Source organism: Myotis myotis, unplaced genomic scaffold, assembly GCF_014108235.1.
Source record: "Myotis myotis isolate mMyoMyo1 unplaced genomic scaffold, mMyoMyo1.p scaffold_m19_p_9, whole genome shotgun sequence".
NCBI lineage: Eukaryota > Metazoa > Chordata > Mammalia > Chiroptera > Vespertilionidae > Myotis > Myotis myotis.
In genome coordinates, this window is record NW_023416401.1 from 40,094,882 (window position 1) to 40,119,378 (window position 24,497).

General features: G+C 42.9%; 1 long non-coding RNA gene across 2 annotated transcripts in view; it reads right to left on the bottom strand.

Annotated features, from left to right (window-relative positions):
* LOC118662905 overlaps positions 1-24,497 on the bottom strand; it is a 39,457-nt gene that overhangs the window by 2,920 nt on the left and 12,040 nt on the right. Inside the window, exons 2-4 of one of the 2 annotated variants that reach the window (XR_004969924.1) lie at positions 22,587-22,667; positions 21,781-21,891; positions 8,740-8,853 (exon numbers count right to left, since the gene is read on the bottom strand). This is a non-coding gene — a long non-coding RNA (uncharacterized LOC118662905). Of the gene's footprint in view, positions 1-8,739; positions 8,854-21,780; positions 21,892-22,558; positions 22,668-24,497 lie in introns of both variants that reach the window. The other variant, XR_004969923.1, reaches the window with a different exon arrangement.

Genomic DNA, 24,497 nt, shown 5'->3' on the forward strand with positions numbered 1-24,497 from the left:
TCATCCTTCTCTGATCATCCTTCCCTGCCCTCTGCTAATAAGGTCATGTTAACATATGTCTGACCTTTTTTCTCCATCAAAAATACACATCCCCTGCCCTGAATCCCACAGCTAGACACTCAGTCTACCAAGGTAACAGCTCACTTTCCTAATAAGATTAATGTAACAATAGGGTTGACAGTTTACAGACAGTTTATAGACAAAATGAAAAATAATAGTAACTTCTATTTGGTGAGCACCCACCATGAACCAGACACTACTACTGATTAATTAGTGAGTTAATTAATAATTCAACATATATTAAGAGTAACCAACTACCTGCTAGGCACACTTTAAGATCTGGAGATAAGAGAGAGCATGCTGTTTTCAAGAGAGTTCCATAAGATCATCGTATTGAGTCCCAGAAGGGAGTGGAAAGAGAGAAGGCTCGAGAGGCAAGCCGGAGGACAAATAAAGGAGTCTTGGTGCCACTGAAATTTTTTTGACATTGTCTTTTAGAAAGAAAGAAAAATAACTTTAGTAAGGTATCAGGACTGACGGTGTAGATTTGGTAGTTTTCGGTGCATCAATAATCCTTTCCAAAGAATCTAGACAAGTCAGTATCATTATTCCTACTTCACAGATTAAAAGCCCATAGTGCACATCTATTGATTTGTATCTGCCAGAACCCTTTCCCCCTTTATCTAATAGCAGCCTCCCCCTTTTTAGGAAACTCCTCCTCCCTCACCCCAGGCATGTAGTTCAGTTGGAGCCAATGTGGTGCCCTGTGCCTCCTGGCCAGCAGCCCAAGCTGAGCCATCACAAGAGCTTACACTGCTGGTCACCATCTTAGAGTGACATGACCAGAGGGAAGAAGCTCTGACCTAGGTTTTTCTGAGTGGTAACTGGGGTGATGGGCCCCTACCTCTCATAGCAAAGCTGTACACATGTCAGCACCTGACTACTCAAATAAAGCACATAGAGGCAGACTGCTGTGGGAGGGCTCGAACTGGGGCCCCTGAGAAGCAGAGAGGAGCCCCAACCACAGCAAGACCTTGGTTCCCATTAGCTATGTTACAACCCTGCCTTTCCAGTTATATCAACAGTAAATCCCTTTCAGATTGAGTTTCTGTCACAAATAACTAGAAGTCCTGGCTATACAGTAATTGAGACTTGAGAGGCTAAATAACTTGACTGAGGCAGGTGGTAAGCAGAGCTTGGAATCAGACTCCTGGCGTTCTGACCACTGCACCACCCTGCAAAGCACGGGCTTCTAGGATAAAGTCTGCTTTCTGCTAGAGCAGAGTCTCAGACTAGGTGGTTAAGGGAATAAAAAATTAAAAATGAGTCAAGAGCCTGCATCAAATTCGGACACGTTCAATTACTGCAAGAGTAGGCAAATCAATTAATCCCGTTGAGCTCCATTTGTAGAATGAAATAAATATGTCCTACTCACTTTATGGGTGTTTGGTTAATTAAGGGGCTAATACATGTGAGAGCATTTTGAAAACAATAAAGAACCTATCAAAGATACGTGTTGCCAATCTTGATCAGCAATAGAAGTGTGTATGAAATCCACTCTCCCTCTTGGTGCTTGAACCTATACTCTTAGGGGTGGGAAACAGAAATCCAGAATGTTATCTCATCCCTGTTAATTTCCATCTGAATAAACAGTCACTTCTGTGTTATTGTTGCTACCGAACATTTATTGAAAGCCAGACAGGGTCTTGGTGCCCTGGAAAATACAGAATCTAGAGAAGTCTCTGGGAAAGGCAGGAAACCCAGAGCAATGGTTGGCATGGTACTTGGGAACAAGAAACCAAAGGTGTGGCTCCCAAGTCCCCTTCAGAATTAACATGGCAATGTGTCCACATTCCTGAGCCTATTCTGCACTGCCTTTTCCACCCGCCACCCTCCCCTCACCCGTTCATGGGCATTTTGAAGGATAATTCAATGTGCAAGTCTTGGGGAACAGAGCATTATGTTCTGTAATTAGGCTTCGTTCTGTTTATTGCAGACACCACTTCATTTTGAAAACAGAACCCTGCCTTTTCCTTTCGGGTATTTTTTAATGACAGCATAAGAATGCCCATGTTTTCCTTTGCTGTTCAGGTATAGCATACGTACACAATAGGAGAGTCTGTGTCCTGAAAATGTACATGTTAATCACGTTTTATCAAAATCAAATTATTTCCAAAATGTAATAGGATCCCAGTAGGAGCCGGTGGTGTGTGTGGGAAAAAGTGGAGGCTGGGAGTCAGAAAAATCAAGATTCAAGCATTAGTTCAACCATTCCCTACTTGTGTGACCCTTGGCAAGTTATTTAACCTCTCTGTTCATTTTACATGTTTTCACATGTGTAAAATGAGGATAATTTGAGTTTGAGGCCTACCTTAGGGATTTTTGTGAGCACCCAATGAAATGTTTTCGAGTTGGATAAAGAAAGACTAGCTCCATGTCCTTTGGAATTTCAGACCCAATCACCAGAATTGGAAACAATGAGGAAAGGAAGGCAATGGGTGTGAAGATAAAACCATCTCAAGAAATGGGCATATCGCTGCGCACAGCCAACACTCAATCAGTGTTTACTGAGTGAATATAAAAATGTATAACTGCTTCAGCCACCGTTTACTAGCCTATGCACTGGGTGATCACAAGTTGCCCGATTCCCGGATGGGACTCACTTATCTGACAACAAAGGCTACCAGTCTTTGGTGAGAGAAAACCCCAACTCCACTCCCTCCTTCAAGAAAACATAACCAGAGCACCTGTCCTGGTACACAGTCGGTATTCAGTAACAGTATGCAGTAGCTATGCCACAAATGCTAATTCCCTTCTCCCATCTCCCTACCCATAGCCTTCCGCCTAATCTAGGTGCTGGTTCACTCTTTTCTTTGACATATTGTCTGATGTTCCCTGTTTTCAACTTCATAAAAAATACTGAAGCTGAAAGTATGAGTCATAGAGGAGCTAGTCCCAGATGGCCCTACCTGTAACTTTCCCCCAGGCAGCGGTTCTCAACCTGTGGGTCACAAACAATGAAAATACATCCTGCATATCAGATATTTACATTACGATTCATAACAGTAGAAAATTACAGTTATGAGGTAGCAACGAAAATAATTTTATGATTGGGGGTCACCACAACATGAGGAACTGTATTAAAGGGTCGCGGCATTAGGAAGGTTGAGAACCACTAAGGAAACATTTTGGAGGTTTTGTCCTGGATGGAGCTTGACTTTGTGATCTGGATTTTGAGTTGGTGCCTGTGTGATCCACTAGGTGGTGCTAATGGCATGACCTGAGCTAGGACACTTTTCCAGCAAGGTAATGCTCACTAAACCTCCCTTTGAATAGATGTTTTTATACATGTAAATCCAAACAAGTACATCTCATTCATTTTTAACTGTGCTTCTTGAAAACATAAAGGAAAATACTTCTTTAGGTTAAGAATAAGCATTGGCCTTTTCCTTCCCAAATTATTTATAATTAGCTACTTTGCCAAGGAAAAAATTCAGCTATAGTTCAGCAGAAATTGGCATGTAATTTTTATCTTCAAGAAAAGCTGTAGCCTGTGAAATCTTCTAAACCAGAAAGCCACCCATCCTGGAGGATTGACAACGTGGAGAATTACTCTGTAGAGCAAGATGGGATTTTTCTTCCAGATCCAGGCGTGTTCAGGCAAGAATGTAAGACTGCAGCCAGCTGCAGGGGAAATAAATTCCTCTGCTGGTCCAGATCAACAAACAACTAAATCACTAAACTAAAGGGCTCCTTTACTAACCTGTCTTATATAGTCAGAAACTTCAAGAGAAAAAAAATCTGGTTTGGGTTAACTGTGAGAAGACCAGCAGCTCACCAACCAGCACATAATCCAGTGTCAATATGAAACATAAAAAAAAATATTCAAGTGAATCCTAAATCCTCTGAATTAGTCCTAATTTGTAAATGTTAAAAGCGCCCTTAAATAACTCACTGACTTGTATGACTAAACGCACATGGCAGCTTTCACTGTCTTTGTCCTTTAAGGAAGCTGGTGCTCTGTCGGGCAGCACCCTGGCAACATCACACCAACCTGCCCCTATAAAGTAAGGTCAAAATAATACTTGTTCCAACTCTTAGTCATACCTCTGCCTGCTGGAGTTTCCACACCAGACCTTTAGTTTCCATTCTATAACTCATGCAACTGCCTTTGTGAATGGCTGCACCCAGCAGTTCAGCGCCTGGAGGACCTTGTTTGTTTTTATGTAAGACTAGATTATATTTAGGTAAAGATTTCCACTTCACCTCATAGTTGCCAAAGGTCTCATTGTTATCAGTAAAAGGAGAAATTCAAAAATATATAAACAAAAATAAAGAAACCAGGTATTGGTAATGTATTAGCTCTTGAGCAGGTGGTAGATTCATTGTCCATTATACTATTAAAAGCATAAATAAACAAGTAAAATAAACAAAAGAGCCATTCATGAAACAATGACAATAATGTTTTATGAACCAAGGATTATGATTAATCAATTCTGTTCACTTAATGAAACCAGTCAAAGGCAGCTTAACTTATTGCACATCAGTGTGGCTTTATGCCTTGCCCTTTGCCCTACCAGGTCTTCAGCTCAGTTCTGGATGATAACTTGGGCAAAGATATTTCAGAATCAGGATATCTAGTCTTTTACTTTGGTGGCAACATGAGTGAGGGAAAGTCATACTGATCATCTTACAAGGTTTCAGGTCAGAGCAAGGAGATAGGTGCCTCCTAGCTAAGGAACAAAAGTGTGCATGTGTCAGAAGAAACATTGAAATTGTCACTGGAAAACGTGAGTTCAAGGTCAGGAGCACATTAAGCAAAGGAGCTAGGCACAGGTCAGGGATCCCAGCTTGGGGTCAAAACAATAGAACAGACACAAGGCACCCTTCCTGCCAGAGACCCTGTCTAGCCTCTAGAGCAAGATTCAAGGAAAGCAATGGCAAAAACCAAGCTACAAGGAGACACAGCTCAGAAGATGGAAAAAGTCTCTTGTTTTGTGTAAGGTTCACAGCAAACATTTTCTATATAAATCCTTGATGTTACAGGTCTTCTTAAAACGAAGGGGCATGCCTTTGTTCTTTTAGTAAGCGCAGAGTGCTAAATACAACTTAGTGCCTTTGATTCATTATTAAGAGCAAACATTTATTTATTCAGAAAACATTTATCTACATTATTCTTGGCATCGGGTCACTGAAAGGAGAAGATGGAGACCCAGTAGTTAAACAGCAGCAGGCAGAATGAGCTCTGAATGTGACTTTTATACCCCTGTTAAGAGCCTTTCCTGTGGGTATTTTTCCTTTCTCTCCTTAACTTTAAAGTGTTTAATATCATGTGTCTCTAAAAATCTACTGAACTGGAAGTCCTGGATTAATTTAGGATCTGCTTCATTAAACGTCTTGAACTATACTCATCCCAAATGTGAAAACAGAAAATTCCTATCTTCTTCATTACACAGTCCTCTTGTCAGCAGGGTACCTGATCCCCTTGCCAGAATCTAAAATGCTACAGATGCTAATGGTGATTCCTCAGAATTCAAAACACACCCATTAGCAAGCCCCTGGAAGTGTGCGAGGAATACCAATAGGGACTGTCCATCCTGCCGAACAAATTCATCATAGACCTTAGCCCTGTCAGTTACCAGGTTAAGGGTAATGCTTTGATGGGCTTGTTAAAGAGAAACAAATAAATTGGAGGCCATTCAAAGGCAGGGACTATGTTCTCGACTTCTTTGTAATTCCCCATGCTAGCCTAGACCAATGCTTGGTTGACAGTTATTTCTTGATTAACAATTAGCTTTTGTTAATGTATTCCTTTTATGTGCTGTTCAAACAAAAAGTAGGGTCGTGTAATGAGAGTTTCATGAGCAACAGAATATTCTTGACACACTTTCCTGGAATGCCAAATTCGCTCAAAGATCAGAGGCATACTAGTAGACATTACGTTTATATTCTTTAAAACTAGAGTATAACAATCAGCATGAATTTTAAAGGTAAAATATAAAAATCAAAGACAACTCACACTTGCAGCTGGGCATTTGGAGACACACACTCAGACCCCAGAAGATACACAGTCACTCCTTCTCTTCAGTGGAAAAGTCTGTGCAGCACACAGCTTGATGCCTGGTTACACACACACACACACACACACACACACACACACACACACAATTTGCTTCCCCCTTCTCCCAAAAAAGTACAAATTTAAACCCAGAAAACCTACTTTTGGGAAAATTATCTTAATAAATAATTAAAATATATATGAGCGCAAATATATATGAGTGAATCATATCTATATATACATACACATCTATAATAATAAAAGCGAATGTGCTAATTAGACTGGACGTCCTTCCGGATGAAGCCGAGGCTACGAGGGAAGCCCAGGTGCCGGGTGCCAGAGGGAAGCCAGTGCCAGCAGCCAGGGGAAGGAAGGCCTACTCTTGCATGAATTTCGTGCCTCGGGCCTCTAATTATATAGATAGATAGAAAGATAGATAGATAGATAGATAGATAGATAGATAGATAGATAGATAGATAGATGATAGATAGATAGACAGATAGATATGATTCTGGTATAGCTATCCATCTAGGATTGGACTGATTTGGGTTTAAGACCGTGGTTCCAAACTTTAGCATGCATCAGAATCACCCAAAGGAATGGTTAAAATGCAGACTGCTGGGCCCCAGCCCTAGAGTTTCTGTTCACAAGATCAAGTGTGGCCTGGAAATCTGAATTTATCACAGGTTTCTAGGTGAAGCTGATGCTGCTGGTCCAGAGACCACGTTCAGAGAACTGTGAATTAAGAAGACCAGACAACTTTTTATTTTGTTGACTGATACATTTCCTGCAGAAATCATGTTTACAAGCAGACTTCCTGCACATGTAACATAATCTTATCAGTTCTCTGGAATTCATTGCTTCCAGTATTTTTTGTGGCATCCAGCAGTCAACCTTTCTTGTCCAAGTAGAACCTGTCAATTGGGTGGCAGGCACACTATTCTTCTTGGTGCTGCAAGACTGTCCAAACATTGCCACGTTTAATTTGCTTTGCTAGGCATTTGTTCTTAGACTAGGTTTATCCTCCACAATAGAAGATGCTATCCAGTAAAAGCATTAACAAACTATAGTTGTTTATCAAACTGAAGTGCATTAATCGTTAATATCTCCAAATAGTAACAAGCCATATGGACAAAATGTTGCCACATTGATAAAACTACATTTATAATAATACTAGGGGCCCAATGCACAAATTCGTGTCCCTTGAAAGGAGCTGTGGACCGCGAGGCTGCAGTGGGCCCAGGGGCGGGTCTCGGCCCATCTTCCGCACCCCTGCCCAGTTCCCTCCCACTGCGGCCCGTGGTCCCCCGTCTACTGGCAGCCCCGCTCCCACCACCACTGCTCCCATGCGCTGACAGCGCCAGCCCTGCTCACACCCACTGACTGCATGGAACAATTGGGTCCGGCACCAGCAGCAGGTGCAAGCAGCTGCTGCTGCCCCAATCACCTCTCAGGAGCAGGGGGAGGTGGAGAAGCCCTGAGGGGCGCCAGCAGCAGGTGCAAGCGCCAGGAGGGACTGCAACGCACGGGAGCAAAGAATTTTCAGTAACCACCAGAGGCTCGCCCTGATGACAGTAACCGATGCCCCACCTTGGTCTGGTGCCCCCGCTCACCTGCTCTACCACCCTGCCGTGGCCAATGCCCACCATGTTCCATGCTCTGCCGCCTGCTGCCGACGCCTGCCATGTTCCACATGTGTCCCCTGGTGGTCAGCACACGTCATAGCGACCAGTTGTTCAGTTGTTCTGCCATTTGGTCTATTTGCATATTGGCGTTTTATTTATATACAGAGAGATTGTTAATGTTTCTATCTTCATCTTTAAAGCCTAGCCAGTGGGAGATAATTACCTTGTTAAGGATTTTGCAGATGCCTCAAAAAGGCTAAATAATACTCATCTTTTAACAAAAGTACAACCTCTTGCAGGTTTTAGAAGTATGAAACTATTAATGCTTTTTTAAAACAAATTTGGTGTTAAATCGAGGGTAGGATCCTTAGCTGCTTTAGTGGAAAGTTTAGCAAGAATTAAAGAACAACAGCCTCATAGATTTACTAACCCATACCTTTCTCTCAAAGGTATCACTTTCCTTAGAGGTTTAACAGATGTCAATAGACAAGTGAAATAGAGAAATGAACATTTAACCTGATTATGCAACAGAACCTCCAAAATTGTTCATGGTGGGAGTGGGGGTGGAAGAATGTCTGAAGGAAGGAAGTCACTGCTTTTCTCCTCAACATATTACCTGGAAGGGCCACAACTCTCCTTTAGCCATGTCTGCACCTGCTTGTGAGAGTCCTCCCTCCCACCTGGGGGAAGTACTAGCAAGAAATGATTTACTTCAAATGCCGCCAAGGTTGAGCATCTAAAGTCTGATGGGAGTTGCACATCCAATGCGGAAGCAGGTTTGGGGCAAGTGCAAGCATTTGAGGACAACCCAGGAAGGCTTTCTGACAGCCCTAGGTTGGAGATTTTCTCAAGATTTGCAAGATGCCAAATTAATCTTGAGGTTTCTTGCCTCACCTCCTTTTATGTCCCTCCCTGAGCATTCTTGTGTAAACTTGTCCTCAGGATGTCTTTTTGCCTCTTATAAACTCCCACCTCTGGGTAGCCTTGGCACCTCTGCCTTGCCCGGAGGCTGGGGAATTACTTGCCCATTTCCACATTTCTATGCTTAAAGCCTACCTTTGAGGCAAGAATGCAAGATCTCCTTTCTGGGTCAGGCAGAGAACGTGGTCATTTCCAGGGCAAGTAGGTTTTCACTCTGCATCTCCTTCGTCCCAGAAGAACTTCCTCCCTCTGGAAATGAGAAGATGAACTACCTTGACAATTAATTATCTGGCAACAGCCAACTGAGAGATTCAATCTTTTGAAGAACCAGTTTCCACACCATTTTGACTCAGAGCAAAACCTGGAAGTGAATCCGGGGCGGGGGGGGGGGGAGGGGGGAGTACGGGGGCACAGTCAGCACGTAATGCCCCACAGTGCACCTCTGCAGGTGTTACTGGCTACCAAAAATGGCCTTTGCATGGAACAAAATACCATAGACTGGGTGTCTTACACAACAGAAAGCTATTTCTCATTTTTTGCAAAATGAGTATGCTGGACTTTTCCAAACCTTCAAGTGCTGGTTCTGGAATTGTTTAACAATTCTTTTTTCAACTCACCTCTCTCTTCTCTCATTTTACTATTAACCAAGCCACTCTTGTATGCATTGCCTAGAAATCTCCTCAGCTAAATATCCAGTTTCATTGCTGGTAAGTTCTACCTCCCATAAAACACTAGAAGGTGAACACAGCTCAGCCAGTCTTTTGCCACTTTATAACAAGAACTGTCTTTCCTCCGATTTCCTAGAATGTGTTACTCACTTCCATCAGACACCTCACCAGAATGGCCTTAAATGTCCTCATTCCTACCAACATTATGCTCATGATTAGTTATGAATTCTAGAGAAGACGGAAGCTTTCTCTCCAGCTCTCCCTATTTCTGTCTGCACACTCACCAGAACTTCCCTTAATGTCCATATTTTCCCTATTCACCTCAGAACTCTTCCAGCCTCTCCTCACCACCCAGTTCCAAAGCCACGTCCACATATTTTGGTACTTGTTACAGCAGCACCTCACTTCTCCCTCCAACCACCACTGCTTAGCTCCAGCACCACCTCTCCCTCCAAGCAAAGTCCCTTCAGCTACATTGGGATTTCACACTTTTTTGGTTCCTCTTTCCACAACTCCAAAATAACAAAAGTTTCTCATTTACCTATGAAGCCGTCCTTGTCCCTTCCTTTTCCACTCTAAATACTTTTCTGACTTTATCTTAACTCTTTAGCTTGAATTTTTGCTTATGGTGGCCTCATAGATTCCCCCCTTTCTTACTCTATTAATTCTTGACCTCCTTGTCAGGAACCTTTTTCTTGCTTGCCTCTTAAATATCTGTATCTCCCAGGTGTCTTTTCTTGGCTCTTTTCACTCTAGAGACTAACGATTCTTCTCTTTGAACACTTAAAAATAGGAAATGGGGGGGTGGGGCATTTATTTCAGTCTGTTGAGATCTTGCTTCCAGAGTGACACAGGGAGAGCTGGGAGGGGTAGGAGGAGTGGTCAAACTACTCTTCTTTTGGGCTTTGAAATGCACCCCACACTTGAGCTTTGTGGTTGCCACTTTTGCAACGTGAAGTGCAGGCTCCAGAAGATATCTGAGAGCGCTGAGCTGTGCACCCAGGAATAGGTCTGCAAGGAGTCCACTCCCCCTGTGGCCAGTGCCCAGGCTATTGGGAACCAGCTCCCGTCCCTGATCGGGAAAGAAAGGATGGGAGAGATTTCCAGGGCCCATGGGTATCTGTTTATATTCTCAGCACAGGGCACTGTGGGTGGCAGGGAACAGTAGCACTGCTCAGTAGCAATTTCTGCCCTTTGTAAATTGTTTAATAAATCTGCTTTGTCGTTTTGTTATACAGAAATCAGTGCGTAACTGCCTTTTCATACTAAAGACTCTCTTTCTGTTATATATATATTACAGTCTATTGTATCCCAGGCACTATTCTAGTCGATGAGACTATAACAGAAAACAAAACATATAAGATCCCTGTTCTCATGGGGAAGACAGACAATAAGTAAATAAGTTTAAATATATATGTGATTTCAAATAGTGATAATTGCCATGAAGAAAAACAAACCAGTATAGGAGAGTCATAGAGAAGAAAGACCTCTCTGAGACAGGTATCTGACCAGATGTGATTTAAAGCCATGACTCTGGATGAGATCACCTAGGGAGGAGAGCAAACAGAGAAGAGAAAGCTCAGGACTCAGATCACAGGCATGTTACCCTTTCGATTTCAGCAAAAATTAGAAAGACCCAGTGAAGGAGACTGAGAGGGAAGCAGCTGGTGAAATAAGAAATCCAAGAAGTGTGAGGTTCTGGAACCCAACAACTACAAAAAAAGTGTATCAAGAAAGAAAGAGTAATCAACTATGTCACATACTGCTGAGAGGATGACTAAGATGAAGTTTAAGAATTGTTTATTGAATCTGGCAAGAAAGTGATCCTTGCCAAACATAAGATTGGTTTTAGTGGAACCAGAGGACAAGAGCCTGACTGGAGTATGTTCCGGAAATAAGAGAGGTGAGAGTGTGATTAGAGACAATTCTTTCAAGAGCATTGCTACAAAGGAGAGCAGATAAAGGTGGGGGGATGGGAATGTGGGATCATGTGAGACCTTCTTCAGATAGAACATATTACAGCATGGGGATGGGGTGAGGAGTAAAAAGTAAAGCTAAAGATGCAAAAGAGAAAGGGGATGATTGCAGAAGCAAAGTCCTTGAGCAGATGAGAGGGGACAATGTTCCCCTGGGCCTAACTGGAGTTACATAGGAGCTGGAACAGTCTTCCTATTGCAAGAGGAATAAAAGCAGAGTGTGTGTACAGATGCCGAGTAACTGGTAGATTTGATGGTGAGAATGGGAAGTAGTTCTCTTACAACTGTTCCTGATTTCTCAGTCGCTTAGATGCCAAGTCTTCAGCTAAGTGTGAGGAGAGATGAAGGCTAGTAGAAGTTTAAGAAATAAGATTGCTACATTCATGGAAAGATAACTTACAAATTCATAGATTTAAAGTGGGATCAGTCAGCACAGTTGGTGTTTCCCTCCAGCTACATTCATTTGAACTTCACATTAAGAATATTTGCTCTATACCCTCTTTCTGAGTGGCTTTATCCAAACCCATGACTTAGCCCAAATCTGTATCTCCAGCCCAAACCTCAAACCTGAACTCTCAACTAGGATACCCAACTGCCAGCTTAACACATGCACTTGACTGTCTAATAGACAGCTTACCAAGTTTCTTCAGCAATCTTTCCCTTTTTAGTAAGTGGCAAATTATTCTTCCAGTTGCTCAAGCCAAAAACTATGGAGTCGGTCTTGACTTTTCTCTTTCTCTCACACCTCACATTCAATCCATACCTCACATTCAAGATCTGACTTCAAAATATATCCACAATCCAACCACTTCTACTCACTGCCCAGGTTAGCTCCATTATCTCTCACCTGGATAATGTGTAACAGCCCCTCACAACAGGTTCCATCCTTTATACCATAGCCAGAGTAATTTATGTCTCCTCTCTGCTCAGAATCCCCAAGTTATTCCCACACAGACGGCATTACAATGGTTTGCAAAACCCTACATAATCTATCCCCTCTCCTGTCTTCTTTAAAATCATCTCCAACAACTCTCCCCAACACTCTGCACCAATTACACTGACCACACCTGATCCTGCCCCAGTCCCTTTATATTTGACTAGAGTCTGGTGCATGAAAATTCATGCACTCGGGGGGTCCCTCAGCCTGGCCTGCACCCTCTTGCAGTCCGGGACCCCTCGGAGGATGTCCACCTGCCGGCTTAGGCCCGCTCCCCGGGGAATCAGGCCTAAACTGGCAGTCAGACATCCCTCTGGCAGCCTGGGAGCCCTTGGGGGATGTCCACCTGCTGGCTTAGGCCCACTCCCCAGTGCTCACTGTGCTCGCAGCCATCAGCCCAGCTTGTGGCTGAGCAAAGCTCCCTCTGTGGGAGCACACCGACCACCAGAGGGCAGCTCCTGCATTGAGCGTCTGCCCCTTGGTGGTCAGTGCATGGCATAGCAACCGGTCGTTCCAGTCGTTCCGGTTGTTCAGCCGTTAGGGTCAATTTGCATGTTACCCTTTTATTATATAGGACTAGAGGCCCGGTGCACGAATTCGTGCATGGGAGGGTTTCTCAGGGTGGCCTGTGGGCATCAGGCCGAAACCCGCAGTCCAATGCCGCCTGCAGCTCCTACCTGCCACTCCTGCTCATCCCGGCCCCGCTGCACCTGCTGCAGGTTTGTGCCCAATCAGTCCTGATAGAGAGTGGCTCATGCTGCCGCAGCAGCACTCACCAGCCATGAGCCCTGCATCTGGCACCCTCCTGAGGGGAGTGGCCTGTGGGATGGGATGAAACCAGCTCTCTGACATCCCCCGAGGGGTCCCGGATTGCGAGAGGACTCAGGCCAGGCTGAGGGACCCCACCGGTGCATGATCGGGGCTGGGGAGGGACCATGGGAGGGCTCCAGGGCGTGTCTGGCCCATCTCGCTCAGATCCGATCAGCTGGACCCCAGCAGCAAGCTAACCTACCGTTCGGAGCGTCTGCCCCCTGGTGGTCAGTGCACATCATAGTGAGCAGTTGAGCAGCCTTAGCATATCATTAGCATACTACGCTTTGATTGGTTGAATGGTTGACCGATAACCAAACACTTAGCATATTAGGCTTTCATTATATAGGATGCTTCCTCTGCCTGGTATGTGCTTCCCTGGGGATAGCCACCGGCTCACTTCCTCACTTCCTTCACATCTCTACCGCTTTCTCAGAGAGGCCTCGGCTGACTATTTTCAATTGTATTTATCCCTATCTGCTATATTGTTTCTTTATCGGTTTATCTTGTGCCTTATTCCATTATAATGTAAGCTCTATCCTGACAAATACTTCATTTTATTTACTGCTGTATCCCCAGCACTAGAATAGTGCCAAGCATTAGATGTTCAATAATAAATCAAATTGATTTAAATACTGGCTTATTTATGTATATCCCCCACTAAAATCTATGTTCTTTTAAAAGAAGGACCATATCATATTCAACTTTAAATCCCCTTTGCCTAGCGAAATGCTCAGTAAGTGTCCAATCTATTCATGAATAAGTGAGGGATGAGTGTATAACTCAACTGCAAGCATGAGGATGTCAAATAGCCCTTAGGAAAGATGGTTAGCAAAAGGTTGACTCTGTCAGCCAAGTAAAAAGAGAAAATCTACTCCTGAGAGAATCTGGACTCCAGAGGTGGCAGGAAACGCAGGCCAACTACTTGGAGCTTTGCACCCTTTGGCCCTGGTGATAGTTTCAGACACGGACCTCCATCAGAGCCATGGCTTCTAGGACAAACACAAGTGCTCTGCCTATAAGAACACAAGCTGAGAGGATATCAGGTCTGGAGTCACTGTGACCATCTTGGTACCATGTGAAATTTTAGACTGAAGAAAATACCACAGAAGACAGAACCAGGAAAGAGAGAAACCAAATCCTGAAGGCTTTGCTTGAGTTCTGCATTCAGTATTTCCTGAATATCTGCTCCCTAGGGTTTCAAATTATATGAGTGAATACATTCCTTTTCTTTCTTTTTTTTTTTTCTTAAACTGGCTTGAATTCAGTTTCTGACACTTGCTATAGAAAAAAAAGTCTTGATTCAAGATACTTAAAAAGTTACATTCCTGTGCCCAAATGCCAGATATTCTGATTATGTATAGGCCATAGAATCTGCATTTTAACAAGGTCCCCAGTAGTATACCTCAGATTCTGAGTTACAAGCAGCAAACCAAAGTCTAGCAGAACCCAAGCATAAAGAACCCATTAAAATGGCATTAGGCAACTTACAAAATAAATAGGAGGCTGGAAAGCCATAGCAAGGAAGGAAGCCTAAAATTATGCTGCTAAACTTATCCAGTGAAGCAGTCTCTGAGGTTGCCAAGAACACTAAACACTTTGACTTGCACATCTGCCCCCCAAAAAAACTCAGTCTTGGGGTAACCAACATCACCTCTAGCACTGCTGCCACTGCTACCCTGTAGATTCAGTCTTGTTGCAACAACTACTGCAAACCAGTCCATTGCCACTGCCAAACTTGATTTTGCTACTACTGCTTATACTACTAGAAAGCCAGAAAAATTTTTCTATGATCCCCTCTCCTTTGCATCACTAGCTCCTCTGGGTGAGATTTTCAAATTCTAGAAAATAAAATAGGCCCAGCCAATGTGGCTCAGTGTTTGAGCATTGATCTATGAACCAGAAGGTCACAGTTTCACTCCTGGTCAGGACACTTGCCTGAGTTGCAGGCTCGATTCCCAGTAGGGCAGTAGTTCTCAACCTGTGGGTCACGACCCCTTTGGGGGGTCGAACGACCCTTTCACAGGGGTCACCTAAGACCATCGGAAAACACATATATAATTATATATTGTTTTTGTGATTAATCACTATGCTTTAATTATGTTCAATTTGTAACAATGGAAATACATCCTGCATATCAGACATTTACATTATGATTCATAACAAAATTACAGTAGCAAAATTACAGTTATGAAGTGGCAACAAAAATAATTTTATGGTTGGGAGTCACCACAACATGAGGAACTGTATTAAAGGGTCGCGGCATTAGGAAGGTTGAGAACCACTGCAGGAGGGAATGTGCAGGAAGCAGCCACTCAATTATTCTCTCTCATCATTGATGTTTCTATCACTCTCTCCCTCTCCCTTCCTCTCTGAAGTCAATAAAAACAAATTTTTAGAAGAAAATAAGTCCTGCTTTACAATTATACTCATAAATTAAGGAAGCCTTCAATTATGCATTCCATCCAACTCTGATCTGAGAGTGGAATACAGAAGCAACCAATCACATAGAACCAACCAAAAGAAATCTGTTATTCCGTTGGTGAGCAAGCCATGAGGAGGCCTAATCTTTGCTTGGGGTCTGGAGTTTAATTGGTGTTGTTTCACTCTGTCTCATATCAAAGGACATTTTAAATATTTCTGTTCAGACATACCAAGTATACCATTTTGATCAAACAGAGAAATCCAGATTTATAAATGATTTTACTAACTTTTTCACCAAATTTCTCAATGAACTTATAACCCAGACAACCTACTGATCTGGTGCCCACATGCTAAAGATTAGAATTGCCTGAAAGAAAATTATTTTAGTCACATGTTTCAGGAATTTGACATGGTATGCGGCATACCTACCAAAAAACTGGTAAGTATTCTATAATCTTACAGCAGAAATAAACATCAAGAATCTGTAGGGGGGCGGGAGGGTGCAGTAAGATATCAACCGAAGGACTTGTATGCATGCATATAAGCATAACCAATGGACATAAGACACTGGGGGGTAGGGGAGGCCGGGGGAATGTCAAGGGAGATGAGGGGAAGGAGACATATGTAATATTCTTTGTAATACTTTAAGCAATAAAACAAAATTTAAAAAAAAGAATCTCCATAATCCCATCTCACTTTATTATGAGAGTGGAAGGTTTTCCTATCCTTCCACATGGAAATTTGTTCTCAGCAGTGCTGTTCAAATTATTCCAGGCAAACAAGTGGTCCCATCTCTAATGATCCCCAACTTAGCTCTGCTACCTATGTTCCTTCATGGTTTCTGACATAACTCTGGAAAAATGAGTTGCACTTCTTCATTAAACTCAATATAAAGTGTGGCTGGCAAGCTCCCTGCTTCTTTCAACATGCAACCTGTTACCCACTATTCCTTACAGCCAAAGACACGGTGAAAATTCCCAGGTAATGGGTCAGGTCAAGAATGAAGACTTTTCTGGCTCTCTTGCCACCACAAACTGTTTCTCAGTGTGGCACCGGGAAAGCTGACAAAGTCCCAGTAGAGAAGTCATGTTCCCCACCCTGCTAGGCTTGCAGACCCACATGCTGACTAGTATCCTGCAGGCACTTCCTTGATCTTTGACAATACTTTTGACTGTGGCTTCTCCCTCCATCCTATCCCTAATTTGTATACTGCCATAGTACCATTGGTGGAAGCTGTTGAAATCCACCTTTCCCCTTTGACAGCTTGTTTCAGTGGCTCCCACACACAGCTAAGGCTCTGAGTCACTGTCTGTCTGTTTTTCCATTTTATAACCTCAGGGAAGGGCTTTGCAAGTGTTTGATGATGGGGTTGTTACCTGCACCTTGGTTGGATCCCCTTGGAAAACTGCTAGGAGGTATCCCTCCTGAGCACTGAGCCGGTGCCAGCCCTTTGTCTCTTTTCTAATCTCTGCTCTCTGACTTCTAGGCCTTTCCTCAATTGCATGTTCTGTTCTGTTTAGGTTATATTATTTCATGTGTAATTAGATTTGTACAGGGTGTGTGTGTGTGTGTGTGTGTGTGTGTGTGTGTGTGTGTGTGTGTTTCTGGTTGCAAAAGAAGCTGTAGGTCTCTTTTATCCAAAGACCTGAACTTCCTTGAAGCTCTGGATCATAAGCCTTGAGTCTACTTTACAATGAACACATTTCACATCCTGATTTAATTAAACTGGAGGGCACATTAGGTTTATTAAATTGTAGAGATAGAAGGCTCTAAGAGACTTCCTAGTGATTTTCCCTCATAAGAAAACAGAGATTCAAAGAGGTAAATTCTATTTAAAGAAATCCATGTGTAACCTTTCTGTTAAAAATAATCTTTTCTGCCTGGCCAGCATGGTTCAGTGGTTGAGCACCAACCTCTGAACCAGGTTGTGGGCTTGAGCTCCAGTAGGGGGCATGCAGGAGGCAGGCAATCAATGATTCTCTCTCATCATTGATGTCTCTCTCTCTCTCTCAATGAGTGATTTAAATGGGAGGGAAGGAAGTAGGGGAATATACAACAATGCTTCTTTATACAATGGTGTGATAGGCTCCAATGCACCCCTCCCCCAATGTGTCCATATCCTAATGCACAGAACCTGTGAATGTGTTACCTTACATTGCAAAAGAGACGTTCTAGATGTGATTAAGTTAAATGATCTTTCAATGGGGTGATTATTCTGGATTATTTGGGTGGACACAATGTAATTACAAGAACCCTTATAAATGAAGGATGGAGGCAAGAGAAGATGTGATGACAGAAAGAAGGCTGGAGGGATGTGATATGAGGACTCAGCCTACCATTTCTGGTTTTGAACATGGAAGGGAAACATGAGCCAAGAAATATCGGCAGCCTCTATAAGGTAGAAAGGACAGGAGCTGGACTGTCCACTGCAACCTCCAGGAGGCTTGCCGTGACACCTTTATTTGAGCCCAGTGAAACCCATCTTGGACTTCTGACTTCCAAAGATTATAAGTTTATGTTGTTTTAATCTACTAAATTGGTTGTGATTTGTTATAATTTGTTATAATGGGAATTAACACAAATTTTGGTGCCAGAAGCAGGGTGCTGCTATAACAAATATCTAAAAATGTGGAAGTGGCTGCGGAATTGGGCAATGGCTAGAGGCCAGAAGAATTTTGGAGAGCATGATAGAAAAAAGTCTAAATTGCCTTGAACAGACTGTTGGTGGAAATGTGGATGTAAGAACTCTGCTAGTAAGGGCTCAGAGAGAAATGAGGAGCATGTTACTGGAAACTGAAGGAAAGAGGATTCTTGCTATACAGTGGCAGAAGCTCAGATGAATTTTGTCCTGAAGTTATTTAAAAAGCTAAATTTGTAAATTATGAGCTTGAATATTTAGCTGAGATTTCCAAGAAAAGTTTTAAAGGGCAGCCAAGTTTATTTTTGCTACAACAATAAATGCCAGGGGAGAAATTTTTCCCTAGAACAGATCATATCCAGAATCCCATCCATATCTAATTTAGAAAATTTAGATAATCAGATTTGGGACTTTTATTAGATGAGATTTTAGACTTGAGTTAATGCTGTAAAGAGGTGATATCTTTAGGGACTGTGGGATAGAGTGGATGTATTTTACAAATTAAATGAATGCGAGTCCTTAAGGATTACTGGTAGGACTGTGGTACGCAGAATTATGCCCCCAAAACATGTGCACACTCTAACCCCCAGAACCTAAAATATGTTTCTTTACATGGCAAAAGGAACTCTGCAGAAGTAATTAAGTTAAGGATCTTGAAATTGGGAGATTATTCTGAAATATCTGTGGGCCCCTATGGAATAACAAGAGTCCTTATATGTGAAAGAGAAAGACAGGAGAGTCAGAGTTAGAGAAGGAGATGTAACAACAGGAAAAATGTGGGGGTCATGGGATAAGAGGACTCAACCTTCTATTGCTGGCTTTGAAGATGGAAGGTGAATATAAACCAGGGAATATGGAAAGCCTCTATAAACTGGAGAAGGCGAGGAATGGATTGTCTTCTAGAGACTTCAGAGAAATGCAATGCCGACAATGCCTTCATTTTAGCCTATTTTAGAGTTAAAACCATTTTAGAGTTCTAACCTCCAAAACTATAAGATAATAATTTTGTATTGTTCTAAGTCACTGTTTATGGTAAATTATCCCAGCAGCAATAAAAAAAATTGATATAAATGGTATGCCTCCTTGCTTATAACACTGAGAGTGAGTCATCAAGAAAAAGGAGTATGAAAGAAAGTGCACTAAAATGCTTTATGATACACTGTCAGATCACAGAAAGGGCAAGAGCGTCTTAGTTATGTCACAAAAGACAAATGCTCTTCAAAAACTACATATAGTCCTTAGCCCTATCTGTTTGAGAACTCAAATTAATAGTGCTTATCAGTTTACCTGCATATCCCAACTGCTGACTCTAGCACAATTTCTGTTTTGACCCTAAGATCACATAACTGTTTATTCACTGAGACTCAGGGAATTCCTACAGCCCTGAACAGAGGCCATTCAAGTTGTAATCTCTCCTTTCTCTGCCTTATCTCTATTATAAATCCAAGGTGTCTTTGGAAATGAATACGTACCAAATTTTCTGACTTAGCTTGGTCATATACTAGTAGGCATCTGGGGAATTTCTTCTGATAATACAATCAGAACAAAGTCCCAAAAGTACAATGAACATGTGCAAAGCTACACTCCACCATTCTTATTTTTTCTACCCAACATTTATCACTACTCCCAAAATACCAAAGGAGAGAGAAAACAGAGGTAGCAACAGAGGGGATGAACTTGGAGAAACATTAGAGAAATAATGACTTATTAAGATAATGGGGGGGAAGCACATACTCCAGCAGGGCACAGGCTGAAGATAGCAAACATAAGCCAAAGACAAATAACATCCTTATCATCAATCTCCTAGATAATTACCAAACTTTTTTGTAAGGTGTCTGGACTCTAGTAATACCAGTAAGGTGGGTAAAGAGAGAAAGAAAATATAGGCAAAAGAAAACACAGAGCAAATAGCTGCCTAGAGGGTAAAAACACTTGCATGATGCAGGAGTCATAAAGCCCTCGGTCTGAAGCAACTGCACTGCATTGTTTCTGATAGTCCCCTCAGTAGGTCCAAAACACCACAGTGATATTGGTAGTGTGACCATCTGGATGAGCTGAAACATTCAGTTATACCAAAGCACATCTACCTGCAAAACGACACCCAAAAAGGCACTATGGAACCGGAGAGAATAGACATTTTTGGTCTGAAATATCTGACCTGGGCTAGATTTGTTAACCCACTTAACTGTGATGCAAGTTGTTTAGATACACTTATTCCCTTTGCCTTCTTCTACTTTGAAAAAATGAAAATAGTCATTTAAATGATACTAAAATAGCTATCCCAGAAGTACCTACTAGTCTGTCCTCTTCACTGTTTTCCACTGTAAAATCAAACATGTCTAGCCCAGTGAAGTCTAGAAGTCATTAGCAGCTAGTCTGCCATGTGTCATCACAGTCATGACAAAGCTCCTCTCAGATCTCCCACTGTGGGAGCAGAATTGACAATCTCAGATTCTGTGTCTCTGAAGCTACCACTGCATTTGCCCTGAGGCTATACTTCCCATGAACTGCTCCCAGGCAATGATAGAGCACAGCAGAGGCACTAAGGCAGGCCAGTTCTGGCAACATGCAGTGACTATGATTTCAGGACACCCCATCAACCTGGCCATATCTTTAGCACTACACTGCAGTCTGTGACCTCTCCTACCCAATCCTCAGTCCATCCCCCATCCCTTCTACACCAACAGCCTGAAGACTCCTCCTGCCCCCTTCCCCAATAAATGACTCCTTTATTTCTAATCCCACTTTGGCATTTACCTTGGGTGGATTCAAACTAACACAATTGGTGCAGACTGTGGTCTGAGAAAACAGGCAGGAAGATGGGGATTTGGGATTGGCTCTCCCTCCAAACAGTAGATTAAGAGGGTGCCATTCGACGTGGTAGGTAAGGCACAGAGAGCACCTGACACACGGTGGGGGCCCAATTGCTAAAGATTTCACCAGCAATGACCTGGGGAAATATTCCAGTGGAAGAGAACACTGGTACAGGTCCAATCATTCCAGTCCAATCAAACAGATTTGGCAAGTTATTTCTCAGTTATATTGATGCCCTACAGAGGAGTAATGAGAAACTGAGGGCTACTGACAATCAGTTAAAGGGAATTCTTTACAAGGAAGCTTTTATCCCCTGCAGTAGAAAAGAAGAAAGGAAGCAGCAGATTTGAGAGTTAAAGTTGCAGAGCTCCAGTGATATTTGAATACCAGCCAGGGTAGGTCTGTTATGCTAAGGGAAAACTGGGACCCAGAAAAATGGGATGGGAACATCTGGATGAATGTTCCCTGAAGGTACTGGCTGTGCAGATTCTCCGGAGCCCCCAGAGCCTGCATAAAGTGTCTACCTATTTCTAGTCAGAGGAAGCACCTCCACTGAGCTGGAAAATGCTGCAGAGGCCTGTCCTGGCAAAGAAACAGGAGATGCCACCTCAGGAGATGCCCGCTCTGACAGAACCTAACCCAATGTCCATCTAAGACCACAGATCTTTTACTTAACCCACAGTAAATTTCTACCCCTCACTCCACCCAGCTCTAAATCTATGCCAGATATAGCTACACCCTGCCCAAGGAACAGAGTATGCTGTATACCCACTGATGCCAGCTCCACCCCAGAGACCCCATCTTAACCTTTAAACAGCCCTTAAAAAGCTCAGTCCCTCACAGAGATAGAGCTGTTAGCTCTCAGCCCCTTTCCTCCATTGGAAAGTGAATAGACCCTTTTCTGCTCACCTTTCTCTGTGAAATCTTTCACAACCCGTGGCTTACATCAAGACAGCCATCAGAGTCCATCTAACACTCTCCTTCACTCTTGGCTACTCAGCTGAAGACCTGCTTGGTCTGCTAAAAGAAGAAAAAGACTCTACACCAAGAAGTTGCAAGAATTACCTGGCATGTACCAATGGGAGTCAGGGGAGTAACCCTGGGATTGGATTTCAAGGGTGCTTGGTGAAAGGGGCCAGAATATAAGACTGGGTTGGATAAGCAAGAATTCATTAACTTGAAGGAACTTTTTTCATGGGCACAATATTCAAAACCTGGTGACGACCCCAGAGTACAGGGGAAATTCTCAGCTAGGATGGCTCTGAGAAGTCTGATAACAGCTTTGACCAACACTCAGCAAAGTGGAAATGCCCAAGTTGCTCTGCCAGATGCTAGAGATAAAAATAAAGAGACAAGACCAAGATGAGGGTGAGGCAAGAGAGATGTACAGGGGCAAAATTTAAGGAGTCACTCACTCTCCTGTCCAGCAGGAGCAGTCTCTTGCCTCACCCTCATCCTAAACCTGGAAGTGGGCATCCTCAAATGCACATGTTTCATAAGGCCAGAAGACCTTTTTCCCACAGCCATCAGGAATGCATGGAGAGGTGCACAGCATCACTAAGAAATTTGGTAGTGGCTCCTCTGCAGGCCAGGGAGGATGATAGGAGAGACCATCACATTGCTGGGCTCATTAATGTTCATGGAGAGGACAGTCCCCAAAGTAGAGAGGCCAGGTGGTAGTACTTACCTGTCAGAAGTCAGGAAGTTGCAATTACCTTAATGACCTGCAAGAGCAGAGGAACCAAGAAGTTTGACCCATGGGGAGTTATGGAAATGGTTGACAGAGCATGGTTTTCCTAGGAACAAAATAGGACAGCCAGTAAGTTTTCTACTTAACATCTTTAAAAAGGATGGCAAGAATGGGAGAGCAAGGAGCCAGCAGCAACACCTATAAAAAGTCATGATCCTTTGCTCAGTTTCCAGACCTGAACCCTTTGACTAAACACCACAGAAAATATATACTGTAATGATTCCTATGAGACCTTCTGAGGCAACTCCCCATTGGGGCCCTTGGCCTATGCAGTGAGAATCCTGGACATACCTGGAAAGTGATCATTACACGTTATTTTAGGAAAGAAAAATAGAAATCTTTGAATTGTCCTTCCTCACAGCCAACATAGTAAGTAAAAAATTATAGATATTGCATCTTGGAGATGATGTAGAGATTAGTACTGCCACTAAAGATCTAAAGGAGGCAACGATGGTGGCTACCAGCATGTCTTTATTTAATTCACTAATCTGGCCCTTGTAGAAGCCATCTTGGAGAACGTTGATAGACCAAGTTCAACCAAGTAGTATCCACAATCATGGCTATTGTGCCAGACATGGTACTGCTACCCCTCTTCTAACTTCCCCTCAGAAAGAGGACCCCAAAGGGAGCTGATCTCCAGACCTATGTGAAGAAGATAGATGTGTGTGATACAAGGAGTAGACTGAGGCAGTCATGAAAATGCTCATCTCAGACCTCTTGTCATGGGAGCAAAATTGAGTAACAGCCTGAGATCCAGTCTCTCTGGATCCACCACTGCATTTGCCCCAAGGCCACACTTCCCATGGACTTCTCTCAGCCAAAGACAGAGCACAACAGAGTTACTAGGCGGGCCATTCTGGCAATATGCAGGACTCCCCATGACTGTGATTCTGGGATTTCACATCTACCTGGCCATATCTTTCTTAGCACTGCACTGCAGTCTGAGACCTCTCCTACAAAATCCTCTGTCCTTCCCTCTCTTCTTCATGATCTGAAGACCCTCCCTCACCTTCGCCTGCTTGTTCTCCCAATTAATTTATTTCTTAGTAGATCTGAACTACATATCCGGAAAGCCTGAAGAACTATGGAAGAAAGGATCTGCATTTCCACCGGCAACCAGAATGTTGTAAAAGTATACAAATAGATTAGAGACTTATTTTTTTGTTTACTACAATGAAGGTAACCTGTTAAGGGAAGCAGAGGCTGGTTAAGAAAATAAACCTGGAACAAAAAATGGCTCTGTTTCTTAAAATTTGCATAAAACATAGCCAGAGCACAAAGGGCAAGGTGTGGCTTCAATGCCAAGGTAAATGCTCACTATACTGTTGCTGCCAGTCACACTACTGGGATCTGCCCAGAGCTGGTCTTACTTGTGTTCCTAACTTGTCTGAAAATATTTAGAGATTGTCATTCCTGGATCAGCACTTTAAGTTTGGGTCTTGATGCCAATAACACCTTTAATTTTGTGGTTTCCATTCATTTGCTATTGACTTGGCTGTTGATGCATGCAGCCTCACCCATGGAATAATAAATGGTTCCCCACTTCTGGTGGAGTAAACCCTGGTTAGAAGGCATAATGTGGTGGGGTCCATTCAGATGCGTCAGGTTCTGTCAGGTTTGTGGTCGACATAACCTAAAATAAAGTGTAATGATCACTTTCCAGATATGTCCAGGATTCTAGGAGTGGTCCAGGTTAATTTGGATCCATAAAACATGTGATTCTGGAAATACCCAGAAGTAAGGGATCTTAGAGTTATTCTTACTCTTAGTGACTAATGGATAAATCATTTAATGTCTCTGCCCTCATTTCCTAATGGATATAATAATCCTTCCCTTTGAGAAGGTTGTGATACTTTATATATTGGTATGGAATTCC